Raw genomic sequence first — 12,491 nt, 5'->3', positions numbered from 1 at the left:
AGGCAACACCTCTTACGCCAGCTAAAAGCTGGTGAGAGGGTGCTGTTAAAGGTGATGGGGGAGAAGAATGATCTCCGAGATGCCAACACCAAGCTGGGCGTCGAGCTGAAAGATGTTCGTGCCTAGCTGTCAGACTCCGTGAAGGAGAATCAGCGGCTTCGGCGCGGCATATTTAGTAAGAGCTTGAACGAACCTTTTGAAAGAAAGTTCGGCGAGGAAGTCGACTAACAGAGCAATGTCTGTAGGTGTGCTGACAGGTCGTCCTGCAGAGGATATGCCCGGTTCTACGGGTGACCTTCTTCCCGAGCTGTCGCAACTGCTCGATCGAGCTCGGCAGGCGATGCAAGGCGTCGCCCAGGCCCTGTGGCCATCCGTCTCCATGCCCGAAGGTCTTAGAGAGCTTGCGGAGAAGCTAAAAGGAGCACGGCGGCGCTTCCGATTGTGGAAGATATCAGCCTGCCGTCAAGGCACTAGGCAGGCCTGGGCCATGGTGAAGACGCGGTACGCAAAGGCTGACCCCAACCACATGGCCGAGGTCGGTCCTATAGGGCCCGATGGGAAGGAGATCCATGTAAGCTTAGTATACGGCCAAGTAGAGTTGGCCACAAAGTATTCCCAGCAGGACTGTAAATTAGACAGCCTGTTAGATGGTATTGAAGAGGAATACGATCAGTCAAAATGACTATGTAATGTAATTGACATTTATGATGCCTTCTAGCCGGATTGTAGATCGTTTGTCATGGCCGACCTTTTCGCTTCAGCCTCGGGACCTGACGGTCCAGAGTGTGTCCGAATTCCCATGCAGTTATATAAGAACCGAGGAATGCATGGAGACCAGGCATAGGGGTCATCAGTGCGTGAACAGACAAGTGCCCGACTAGTTATGTTATATTACATGGTTAGTAAGAAACATCTTCCAGGGAGAATAGTTCCGTTAGGGGTTCCTTTCCCTGGGAGGCATGCCCTAAAGTGCATGTCCATGCTGCGAAAAGAAACGCAGGAAAAACATCTGGGGGCATATAGATAAAAATAAAAAAGATCATCTTCAATTCACTGACCGAATATTCCCTTAAGAACGCTAGCTTTCGGCTTCACCCAGTCTGAGGTACACGTCCGGCTAACCCGGCAGTAACAACCGCAGAGGTGCTCCCTTTACCACCTAGCCGAACAATCGGGAACGTAGGGGTAAGCACAGGAGCCAGGCAACCCAGCTTGGCCAAAACTTAAGTCATATTGATGCATATAATGGTGAATAAAAGGTACATGCGGAAGTGTGACACATGTGTTGAGCATGAATCCCGTATGAATAAGCTTCTGTTTAAAGAAGCCCCCAGGTTTAATGAGCGCGGATGGCACGTCACTTTATGAGCCTTTAAGGGCTATAAGAGAGGGAAGGAAGAAGAAGAGAAATGCAAGACAAAAAATATATAAAAAATGGACAGAGGAAGGAGACGAACATAGAGTCCGGCGCTTAGGCGTAGAATCTTCGGAGACAGGGTGCGTTCCATGGGTTCGGCTCGAGTCGGTTATCCGATGCGTCTCGCAGGCGGTACGCTCCACCAGTCAGGACTTGGTCAATTATGAAGGGACCTTTCCACTTGGGCTTGAGTTTGTCCTTTTTCTTGTCCGGTAGTCATAGAACTAATTCGCCAACATTGTAATTTTGGCCCGTACTTCTCTGCTTTGGTATCTTCGAGCCTGCTGTTGATAGAATGCGGAACGGGCTTTTGCCACATCACGCTCCTCCTCCAATGCGTCTAAGATGTCCTGCCGATCGAGCTCGGCTTCTCTTTCTTCGTACATGCGCACTCGAGGTGAGTCATGAATTATGTCGCAGGGCAAAACTGCCTCTGCGCCGTACACCATAAAGATTGGTGTGTATCCGGTGGTGCGATTCGGCGTGGTTCGCAGCCCCCAGAGTATGGAGTCGAGCTCCTCTACCTAGTGTGTGTTAGATTCCTTGAGGGACCGCACTAATCTGGGTTTAATGCCGCTCATGATAAGACCATTTGCACGCTCGACCTGGCCGTTGGTTTGTGGGTGATAGACGGAAGCATAGTCAAGCTTGATACCCATGTTTTTGCACCAGAGTTTTACCTCGTCGGCCGTGAAGTTCGTGCCGTTGTCAGTGATGATGTTGTGGGGAACACCGTAACGGTGTACAACCCCGGATATAAAGTCTATCACAGGTCCGGATTCAGCCGTCTTAACAGGCTTGGCTTCTATCCATTTGGTGAACTTATCCACCATGACCAGTAAGTATTTGTGCTTGTGGGTTCCGCCTTTAAGGGGTCCAACCATGTCAAGCCCCTAGACCGCGAAGGGCCAAGTAATGGGGATAGTTCGGAGGGCGGTGGGTGGCATATGGCTTTGGTTTGCAAAGAGCTCGCAACCGGTGCATTGTTGGACTAAGTCCTGAGCGTCTGCCCGGGCCGTCGGCCAATAAAAGCCTGTACGGAAGGCCTTGCTTACAAGGGACCGAGCTGCAGCGTGATGACCGCCCAGTCCGGCATGAATTTCAGCCAGGAGGTTCCGCCCCTCCTCTTCGGAGATGCACCTTTGAAGGACTCCGGTAGTGCTTTTCTTATAAAGCTCTCCCTCGTGGACTTTGTAGGCTTTAGATCGCTGCACTATGCAACGTGACTCATTTTGGTCCTCGGGGAGTTCCTGCCTGGTGAGGTAGGCGAGGAATGGTTCTGTCCACGGGGCGATGACGGCCATTATTACGTGGGCTGAAGGTGTTATTTCATTGGCAGAGCCTCTGATTGTGTCAGAATTTTCGGTGTCAGGCAGTGCAGTTGGGTCCGGGGTGTTATTGTTCGGCTCCCCTTCCCATACTATGGATGGCTTGAACAGTCTTTCCAAGAAGATGTTGGGGGGGACTATATCGTGTTTCGCGCTGATGCGTGCCAGGACATCTGCCGCCTGATTGTTTTCCCGGGCTATATGGTGAAATTCAAGCCCCTCGAACCGAGCTGACATTTTTAGGACGGCGTTGCGGTAGGCTGCCATTTTTGGATCCTTGGCATCGAAGTCTCCATTTATTTGGGATATTGCGAGGTTCGAGTCCCCGCGCACCTCTAGGCATTGAATACCCATGGATACTGCCATCCGGAGACCATGTAAAAGGGCCTCATATTCGGCTGCATTGTTGGAGTCCGTGTACATAATCTGGAGTACGTATTGAACTGTGTCTCCTGTGGGGGACGTCAAAATGACGCCAGCCCCCAGTCCGGTCAACATCTTGGAGCCGTCGAAGTGCATGATCCAATTTGAATATGTGTCGTACTCTTTAGGGAGTTCGGCCTCCGTCCATTCTATGACGAAGTCGGCCAAGACTTGCGACTTGATGGCTCGCCGTGGCTTATAAGTTATGTCGAACGGGAGGAGCTCAATGGCCCATTTTGCAATCCGGCCCATTGCGTCACGGTAGTTTATAATATCGTTAAGTGGTACTTCTGAGGCTATTGTTATTGAACACTCTTGAAAGTAGTGTCGTAGCTTCCGGGATGCCATGAATACCGCGTGCGCGATCTTTTGATAGTGCGGGTACCGTGATTTGCAAGGGGTGAGGACAGTGGACACATAATAGACCGGCTTTTGAAGGGGGAATCTGTGTCCGTCCGCTTCTCGTTCGACGACGAGCACTGCACTTACAACCTGATGTGTTGCTGCAATGTATAGTAGCATTGGTTCGCCAATATTTGGCGCGGCCAGGACTGGGTTTGTTGCGAGTATGGCTTTTATCTCCTCGAGTCCGGCCATGGCTGCATCCGTCCATTCAAAGTGTTCGGTGCGCCGAAGGAGGCAGTAAAGGGGTAGGGCCTTATCTCCCAAGCGGGAGATAAAGCGGCTTAGAGCTGCCACACATCCGGTTAACTTTTTTATTTGTTTGAGGTCCTTTGGGATATCCAGTTGCGACAGAGCTCGGATCTTGGCTGGATTTGCTTTGATTCCTCTACCGGATACAATGAAGCCCAAGAGCTTTCCGGCTGGAACGCCGAAAACGCATTTTTCCAGGTTGAGCTTGATGTCGTATGTTCGGAGGTTATCAAATGTGAGCCTCAAGTCGTCTACTAGAGATTCGACATGTCTTGTTTTGACGACCACATCATCTACATATGCCTCCACTTTTTTGCCGATCTGGCTTGCCAGACATGTCTGAATCATGCGCTGATATGTTGCACAGGCGTTTTTGAGCCCGAAGGGCATTGTGTTGAAGCAGAATGGGTCGTATGGTGTGATAAATGCTGTTGCGGATTGGTCTGATTCTGCCATCTTGATTTGATGGTAGCCGGAATATGCATCGAGGAAACACAACGAATCGTGCACTGTGGTAGCATCGATAATTTGATCGATGCGGGGGAGGGGGAAGGGATCCTTTGGGCAAGCCTTGTTAAGGTCTTTAAAATCAACGCACAGGCGCCAGGATTTCTCCTTCTTTGGTACCATCACCAGGTTTGCAAGCCAATCCGGATGTTTTATGTCTTTGATGAATCTGGCCTCCAATAGCTTTGCTAGCTCCTCTCCCATAGCCTGTCTCTTAGGTTCGCAAAAACGCCGAAGAGCCTCTTTGACAGGTTTGAATCCTGTTTGGATATTTAAGCTGTGCTCGGCCAGCTTGCGTGGGATTCCTGGCATGTCTGAAGGGTGCCAGGCGAAAATGTCCCAGTTTTCTCGTAGGAACTCTCGCAGTGCGGCCTCTACATCAAGGTTTAACTGTTCCCCAATGGAAGCTGTTTTATTTGGGTCCGTTGGATGGACTTGGAATTTGACTATTTCGTCCGCCGGTTTAAAGGAGGTGGATTTTGATCTTTTGTCGAGTACCACATCGTCCCTATTCACCGTAGAGCGCAGCGCAGTCAATTCCTCAGCCGCTAGGGCTTCGGATAGTGCCTCGAGGGCCAGTGCGGCTGTCTTGTTTTCGGCGCGGAGTGCTATGTCTGGATCACTAGCGAGAGTGATGATCCCGTTAGGCCCGGGCATTTTGAGCTTCATGTACCCGCAATGGGGTATTTCTTGGAAGATTGTAAACGCTTCCCGCCCTAGCAGAGCGTGATAACCGCTGCTGAACGGAGCCACATGTAATGTGATCTCTTCGGACCTGTAATTATCCGGCGTGCCGAACACCACATCTAGTGTGATTTTTCCTGTACAGCGCGCTTCCCGACTGGGGATTATCCCTCTAAAGGTTGTGCTGCTTCGCTCGATTTGGCTCCAATCTAGTTCCATTTTTGAAGAGCGTAAATGAGGTTCAATCCGCTGCCGCCGTCCATGAGTACCTTGCTAAGACGAAAGCCGTCCACTATTGGGCTGAGGACCAATGCGGCTGGTGCTCGGGCTGTTCGGAATCTAGGTTCATCACTGGCGTTAAAGGTAATAGCCGTGTCACTCCATGGGTTTATTGTTGCTACTTGATAGACTTCGACAAGGCTGCGGAGTGTCCTTTTTCGCATATTATTTGATGCGAAAGTCTCGAAGACTGTTAATACCGTATGGGTGTTTCTGGGGTGGCTTTCTGTGGCCTCCGGAATTAGGAGGTTTTCGCCAATTTTGGCCACCTGCCGGAGTATCCAACATGCTCTAAGGCTGTGAGTTGGTGTGGCGTCCTCTGTACTGTGGATTTTACAGGGTCCGTTAAGCCATCCTTCCAGGAGGGTTCCATGCCCTATAGAGAGTTTTTGCTTTTTGGTATCTGACCTGGGTGTCTGGTTATGCTGCACCCTTTTATTTCGGACTGGGTTTGTATTTAGGGCTGGATTGTCCCGAAATTTTATTTTGGTTTTCCAGGCGCTTTCCATCGCACAATACTTTCGTACAATGGACGCCAAGTTAGCGAAGCGTGTGATATCACGGCGACTTATGGCGTTGAGTATTCCCTTGTCCGTGCAATTATTGCAGAAGATTAAGATTGCGTCTTCCTCGCGGCAGTCTCTTAGCCTGTTCTTAACCAGGAGGAATCTGGCCCAGTAATGATGTACTGTTTCATCGGGCTCTTGCCTGATTTTGGATAGATCGCATATGTTGGGGTGGGTGGGTGGAGTTAAATCCGAAGCCTCACCCCGTCTGCGGTTCAGAAGCCGAGGAATTTTGTGAACTCGAAAATTTGGATCCCTGGGTGTTGTCCAATGAATCCAGCCCGTCGCCTGACTCTAAGTTCATGTCTTGAGTGATATCCTCCCCTCCGCGGGTATCCGGCTTGGAGGGATCGGGAATCCGGATGTAGCGAGTCCTTAAGATAGATGAAGGGTCGCCGCACTGTCCCTCTACCACGACAACGTGATGGGTGACTTGTGGAGAGTTAATCTCTCTCAGATCGGTTTTGGGCCCAATCTGGTCGTAATCCGTAGCGACTCCCAGGGCGGCGAAGCGATCCAAGAGCTCGTTTATGGTGGAAAGCTCCATTCGATCTAACTGCTCGGCGAGTTCCGAACTAACATGAAGATTGTTTTCAATGGCTCGAGAGGTCATCGTCGGCGTAGAAGCCGAACAGGCGGTCATAAGAAAACCACATAGCCGGAGGGTTTGGCCGACAACCAAAGCTCCCTTAGCAACGGTGCCGTCTTTAAAGACGGGGCGAGGCATCCTTCCTGATGGTGACGACATAGAGGAACTCTCAACGAAAGCACCAATGTCGGTGTCAAAACCGGCGGATCTCGGGTAGGGGGTCTCGAACTGTGCATCTAGGCCTGATGGTAACAGGAGGCAGGGGACACGAAGTTTTACCCAGGTTTGGGCCTTCTCGATGGAGGTAAAACCCTACGTTCTGCTTGATTAATATTGATGATATAGGTAGTACAAGAGTAGATCTACCACGAGATCAAAGAGGCTAAACCCTAGAAGCTAGCCTATGGTATGATTGTTGATGTGTATGTTGTCCTACGGACTAAAACCCTCCGGTTTATATAGACACCGGATAGGGTTAGGGTTACATAGAGTCGGTTACAATGGTAGGAGATCTGAATATCCGTATCGCCAAGCTTGCCTTCCACGCCAAGGAAAGTCCCTTCCGGACACGGGACAAAGTCTTCAATCTTGTATCTTCATAGTGCTAGAGTCCGGCTGAAGGTATAGTCCGGCTATCCGGACACCCCCTAATCTAGGACTCCCTCACACGCCAATTAAATTATCAGGTACTTTCGTTTCTTGGTAATGATTCTAATGTTCATGAGAATATGATGCTGCCTAAATTGGATACATTTGTTTTTCTTACAAATGAAGGGCCTGGCATGGATAAGAGGGACGAACACTAGAGCAAGACCAAGCATGGAGATGATAGCATGTGCAAAGGGAACAAGAACTGAGTTGCAAGTGATGATTTCAGGACTTTGAAGCCACCATAAGGAGTGCATGAAGCCTTGGACGAAATATACAGGATGCCACTTCATAAATTTTGTCCAGAGGCTATTCTAGGTGTTGCGTCACCTTATTATTGGGCCAGACCCATGTAATTTTGAAATACTTGATTATAGGCTGTTTTTAAAGTCCGTATGTGTGGGGAAACAAGATTTAGGGTTGGTTTCGGACCCCTCCTCCAAGGGACATGAAATTCCCCCACTCTCCTCCATATATACAACCCTTAGGGCATCGTTTAGACTTTGGGTTTTGTTTAGATTAAAAGTTCGCTATAGCTGCAACTTCGCGTACTTCGTTTGTGTTCAACGACTAGACAAAGGCATCACAGAACCCCACCTTCATCAATAAAGCTTTCCTCTTATTTTCGCAATATCCAGATTGCAATCTTAGTTTCTTCCTTGTTCTTCATTTGCTCGCAGGAAACAGACCCTCGTGGTCAGGTTTCGTGCTCCAGCGTGGTCAATAACCCTCGGAAGTTGGTTTAGCGATTGCTAAGGCACGGCGCCTCACACGTTCATAGTGATTGTCAAGGTCGACTCCCACCGAAAATGATAGCCACCATCACATCAAAACATAGGGACACCTTCGCCTCTATCAGTTATAATCACTGGATCTTGGTATTCATTGTTCCAAACAAGAACATAGTTTACTACATCGATTCTCTCAGAGAGTCAAAAAACGCTCAGGATCTGACACATCTTTAGCAATTCATGGACAGGTATTGAATTCTATGATGTTGAAATTAATTTGCATTCATAGCTGGTTCAATAATTGATGTTGTCAAAATTCATCTTTATTTGCAGTGTGCTCGCATTGTGGAAAACTAAACCAGGGAACCTGTTCAAGAGGGAACTACCTCAGCAGCATGAGATCATTTCTCCGGTAACACACCGAAATCCCTCATTTTCGGAAAATGTATCCAATAGTCTACAAATACCTTTTCTTACGCTAGTGAAATGTTCAAGCATCTAAATAAACCTCTTCCTATTTCTGTCCAAATAAAAAATACATCTAACACCTGTTAGGTTGCTCATAATAGGACAAATACATGACTAATTATGTACAAAATATTTCAGTGTCCTCAGCAACAAGAAGGGACCAACCTTTGTGGATACTATGTTTGCAGACACATGATCTCCATCTACAAATCTGCTGATAGCTGTGAAGATTCTTACGAATTAGTACTAGTAAGTCTATCTTAATTAATATCTTCTACTCCACTCATATGGCACATTCTAATCTTAGAAGTACTGCAGCTCATCTTAGAACTAAGGGCCCCTGAACCACTCCCCGCTGGTGAATTGCTGATGGTTCGGAGAGTTATCAGCGACTTCTTCCTGAATCACTACATCAATCCCACTGGTGATAAGGAAGATTTCAACATGCCTTCTCTTGAAACATTGAGTAAGAGTTAGCAGCTAAACATATACGCATGGACCAATAATGCTACATGTACAGGAAATTACAGGCGTTTTACAGGTTGACTAGGAGTCCGTCCGACGTGGTTGCGAGGGTGCGAGCGCGCGCTGAACTGAAAAGGAAAAGATAAAATAAAAAATAAAAATCCCGGCAGTTTCCTTTCTCTCCCAAGTGACGGCCGGCTCGCCCAGATCGGCCAAGCTATCTGCTCTAGTTCCCCTCATGGTTGTGTGGATGCGATCTCTTTCGACGCGTCAGGATGTGCTACCTTCAGGCGGCGAGGCGACTTCCTCCTTGTTGGATGCCCCATGGCTGCCTCCTCCGATGCGTCGAGGCGATCCCCTGCTTGTCGGCAGTGTCAGGACCGGTTCCTCCAGGGCGACCAGGCGATCCCCTGCTGGTCGGCAGCGTGACGGCCGGCTCCTTCAGAGAGGCGAGGCGGCCTCGTCGTATATACGCTGGAAGCGCCATGGGCGAGCCCCGTGGAGCCCTGGGCGGCGTACAGGCTAGTCGTGTGGCGGCTGACGATGCTGGTCGACCTGCTCCTGAGCGTGCAGGCCAGCGTCGACGTTCTCATCCCCCCGTTGCTGGACCAGATGGACGAGCTAAAGTGCCAAACTGGTAGCTATGAATTTTGCTTCAGTTTTGCTTTCTGCTAATCTGAATAACATGTCAATGCTCTGAATTTTGTGCAAGGACTGAATTTTGTTATGTTTTGCAGGGAGAGGAATAGACACTCCAGTAGCAGTGGTATTCTCTATGCAATCAAACGAGAAGCATTTAGTGTTGTTTCACCAAATCAAAAGAGAACAAAATCAGACCACATATGATTGCAGATTATGCGTGTGTATGTGGAGAAGATAACTGGAGTGTGCAAGTTCCGTACAGAATTGCTCGCGCAGTTGGCGTTGATTGTAACATGTACTTTTCGTTATATGATTTTGTGTGGTTGTAAATTCTGACCTTATGAATAAGATCAATATACAAGGTTGTTTGTTTCTTGAAAAATTGATGCATGGTAAATCCCGTGTGACATATAAGTTGTGATCATAATGTTCCAACTAGAATTATGAATAAGAAATCTGTCCTGATGGAAACATCCTTGTTCTATTGCAAATGTGTGAGACAGAAAACTCTCATTCATGAGAGTTAGCTAGCGGCAATGTGCACGTACACATATCCAAGGAAAATTGCAAACATATAACAATCTCATAAAGCAAATCTGGTACTTTAGGGAAAAATCCTGATGACAAAATATAAATTTGGTGCCCTGGTGTCTTTCAGCTATTACATTAAAGTTGCCAAGTGCATAAAAAGTACTGCATCCAACCACTTGAAATGACATAAATCTTGTCTAACTCTGATCCACCGTATTGTTCCGCCCTTCAATTCCATCGAAGTGCAACTCAGCAGAACTGGGCACTACAGTCGATGTCGATCCTTGCTGAACTTGAAACAACATACTTGTATATTCTCCTAGGATTGGAGGCATAACCATTGTCGGTAAACCTCCAAATGATACCGTAGTCGATTCTTGGGGTACATTTATGTTGCCAGCGTTAATGCCCAAGTCAAATGATTCCTATCCAAAGAAGGTGATAAAATGACATTGATGCTCAAGTGTTTACTAGAAATAAAAGGATGATAAATAAAGATACATGAACTGTGATACTACAAGCCTGGCCATCCAAATAAACATCTTGTTGACTCTATTTTAGATTGCAAGAAGTCAGTAAAATACATGAAAAAATATTGCTAAACAGCCAGGAGCAAGAATTAGATACCATATGTTCTATAGCATTTTGTTGTAGAATATCATCCTTTGAGGATTTTCTTTTTTTGCTAGACCTTTTATTTTTCAAATTCAAGGAGCGAGCCTGAAACAAATACAATTTTACTGAGCTCACAAGTGTGAATTTAGGTCTTCTTTTTCACAACTGGAAAACGTAATATTAGAAATGATACCTCTTTTTCAGCTTCCTTCTTCTCCTTTATTGCAGCCTTTTTCTTCTCCATTTGTTCTTTTTTCTTCTTCTTTTCGTTTGCTTGGCGAATAAGCTTATCAACCTTAGATTCTTTTCTCACCGAAGGAGGGCGTCCAACACATCTAACAGCTATTGGACTCAGTATAGTTTTACCTCTTGCCTTCCCATTGGAAGGTGAATCTTCCTGTGTACCAACCTTATCATTGTTATTTTCAGAACTTGAGTTGCTGCTGTACTTAATTTTCAAGGTGCGAAGATCTTCGATCAAGGAATTGTGTGCATCATACGACATGGCACCTATCTCTGCAACTGGGTAGAAAGAATTGCACAAGCTATCAAAGCGTTTTGCAACAGGAGTGTCTTCCATGCCGCCATATGTGCATCTGATAAAGTTATGTTTTCTTTTCACATTTTTTCCACCGAGCAAGGATGTATTGTGGACGAACCTCCTTGATTTTCTTTTGAGTAAGAACACACAACACATGCCTAAAGAGAATACCTCTGAACTCAAAGCGGCGACATGAACACTTAACTTCGAACTCTTCCTCATTGAAATATACATGGTACAGAATATCCTTTCTCCATCCTTTTTCTTCGTCAATTAGAACATCCTCGGTTATTTCATATGTTTCTATTGTCCCTTCTTTTTGTATAAACTTCCGATCACAGTACATAATATCTGTTAGCTCTTCTTGAAATTCTTTGAACTTTGAATTTGTATAGATTGACTGAAATTGCTTCTCAATGTCAAAGCGTGTGAGACAAGGTATGGTTGAATTGAAAGAATTGAAATCAGCAATATTCTCCTTCTGAACTTTATCATGAAGAGCATTCTCATATTGGCTAACAAAATGCTTCAATGTAGTTTTTGCATTAACATATCCATCAAAGAAGGCATTCATACTCTCACTACGTTGCGAACTAGACATTCCTGCCCAAAAGCCATCTTTCACAAATGCTGGAACCCAATGGTGTCGATGGTTGTAAATCCCTTTAAGCCATTCATTATCACCAAGATCATACTTCTCAATCATATGCATCCAAGCAATTTCAAACTCTGCAACTGTTAATGAATCATAGACCGCATTGCCAACAGCAACCTTGATGCGATCATATTCATCATACCCACCTAGCTTCTCGGGTATCTTCTTCATTATGTGCCACAAGCACCATCTGTATCGAGATTCCGGAAAAACTATTTCCACACCATTCTTAATTGCTTTTGCTTGATCAGTGACAATTGCTTTTGGTTGACGATTTGACATACATGTGAGCCATGCTTGAAATAACCAAACAAATGTTCCAGTATCTTCATTTGATAATAAAGCACATCCTAGCAAAACTGATTGGCCATGATGATTCACTCCGACAAAACAAGCAAACGACATATCATATTTGTTCATCAAATATGTCATATCAAAACTAATGACATCATGAAAAGAGTCATACACTGCCCTACTTCTGGCATCAGCCCAAAATACATTCCTAAGTCGGGATTCATCATCAACATCCATTACACTAAAAAAGTTTGGGTTGTCGGATTGCATTTTAATAAAGTAGTCACGAACCGCTTCAGCATCACCACTGCCAAGTTTCAGCCTCCTTATTTTCTCTAGAAAATTACAAGAATCTTTCTCACCAAAAGTTAGGTTCTGATGACCATCTGCTGCCACAACAAAAGAATTGAAGTTCTTTTTTACCCGAATTCCGGCTCTGTCATTAAACTCAAGC

The 12,491-nt window shown here is 46.3% G+C and overlaps 1 long non-coding RNA gene and 1 pseudogene across 1 annotated transcript; one reads left to right on the top strand and one right to left on the bottom strand.

Moving 5' to 3' along the window:
- The first annotated feature begins 8,679 nt into the window (after positions 1 to 8,679).
- Positions 8,680 to 9,783, top strand: LOC125555839 (uncharacterized). The gene is made up of 2 exons (XR_015603269.1): positions 8,680 to 9,396; positions 9,497 to 9,783. It is a non-coding gene; the product is annotated as an uncharacterized LOC125555839 (long non-coding RNA).
- A 346-nt stretch (positions 9,784 to 10,129) lies between these two features.
- On the bottom strand, positions 10,130 to 11,322 carry LOC147970844 (uncharacterized; annotated as a pseudogene).
- Positions 11,323 to 12,491: the final 1,169 nt, after the last annotated feature.

Source organism: Triticum urartu, chromosome 5A (assembly GCF_056163025.1).
Source record: "Triticum urartu cultivar PI428250 chromosome 5A, HENAU_Tu73, whole genome shotgun sequence".
NCBI classification, from domain to species: Eukaryota; Viridiplantae; Streptophyta; class Magnoliopsida; order Poales; family Poaceae; genus Triticum; species Triticum urartu.
This window is presented reverse-complemented; position numbering and strand designations above follow the sequence as displayed.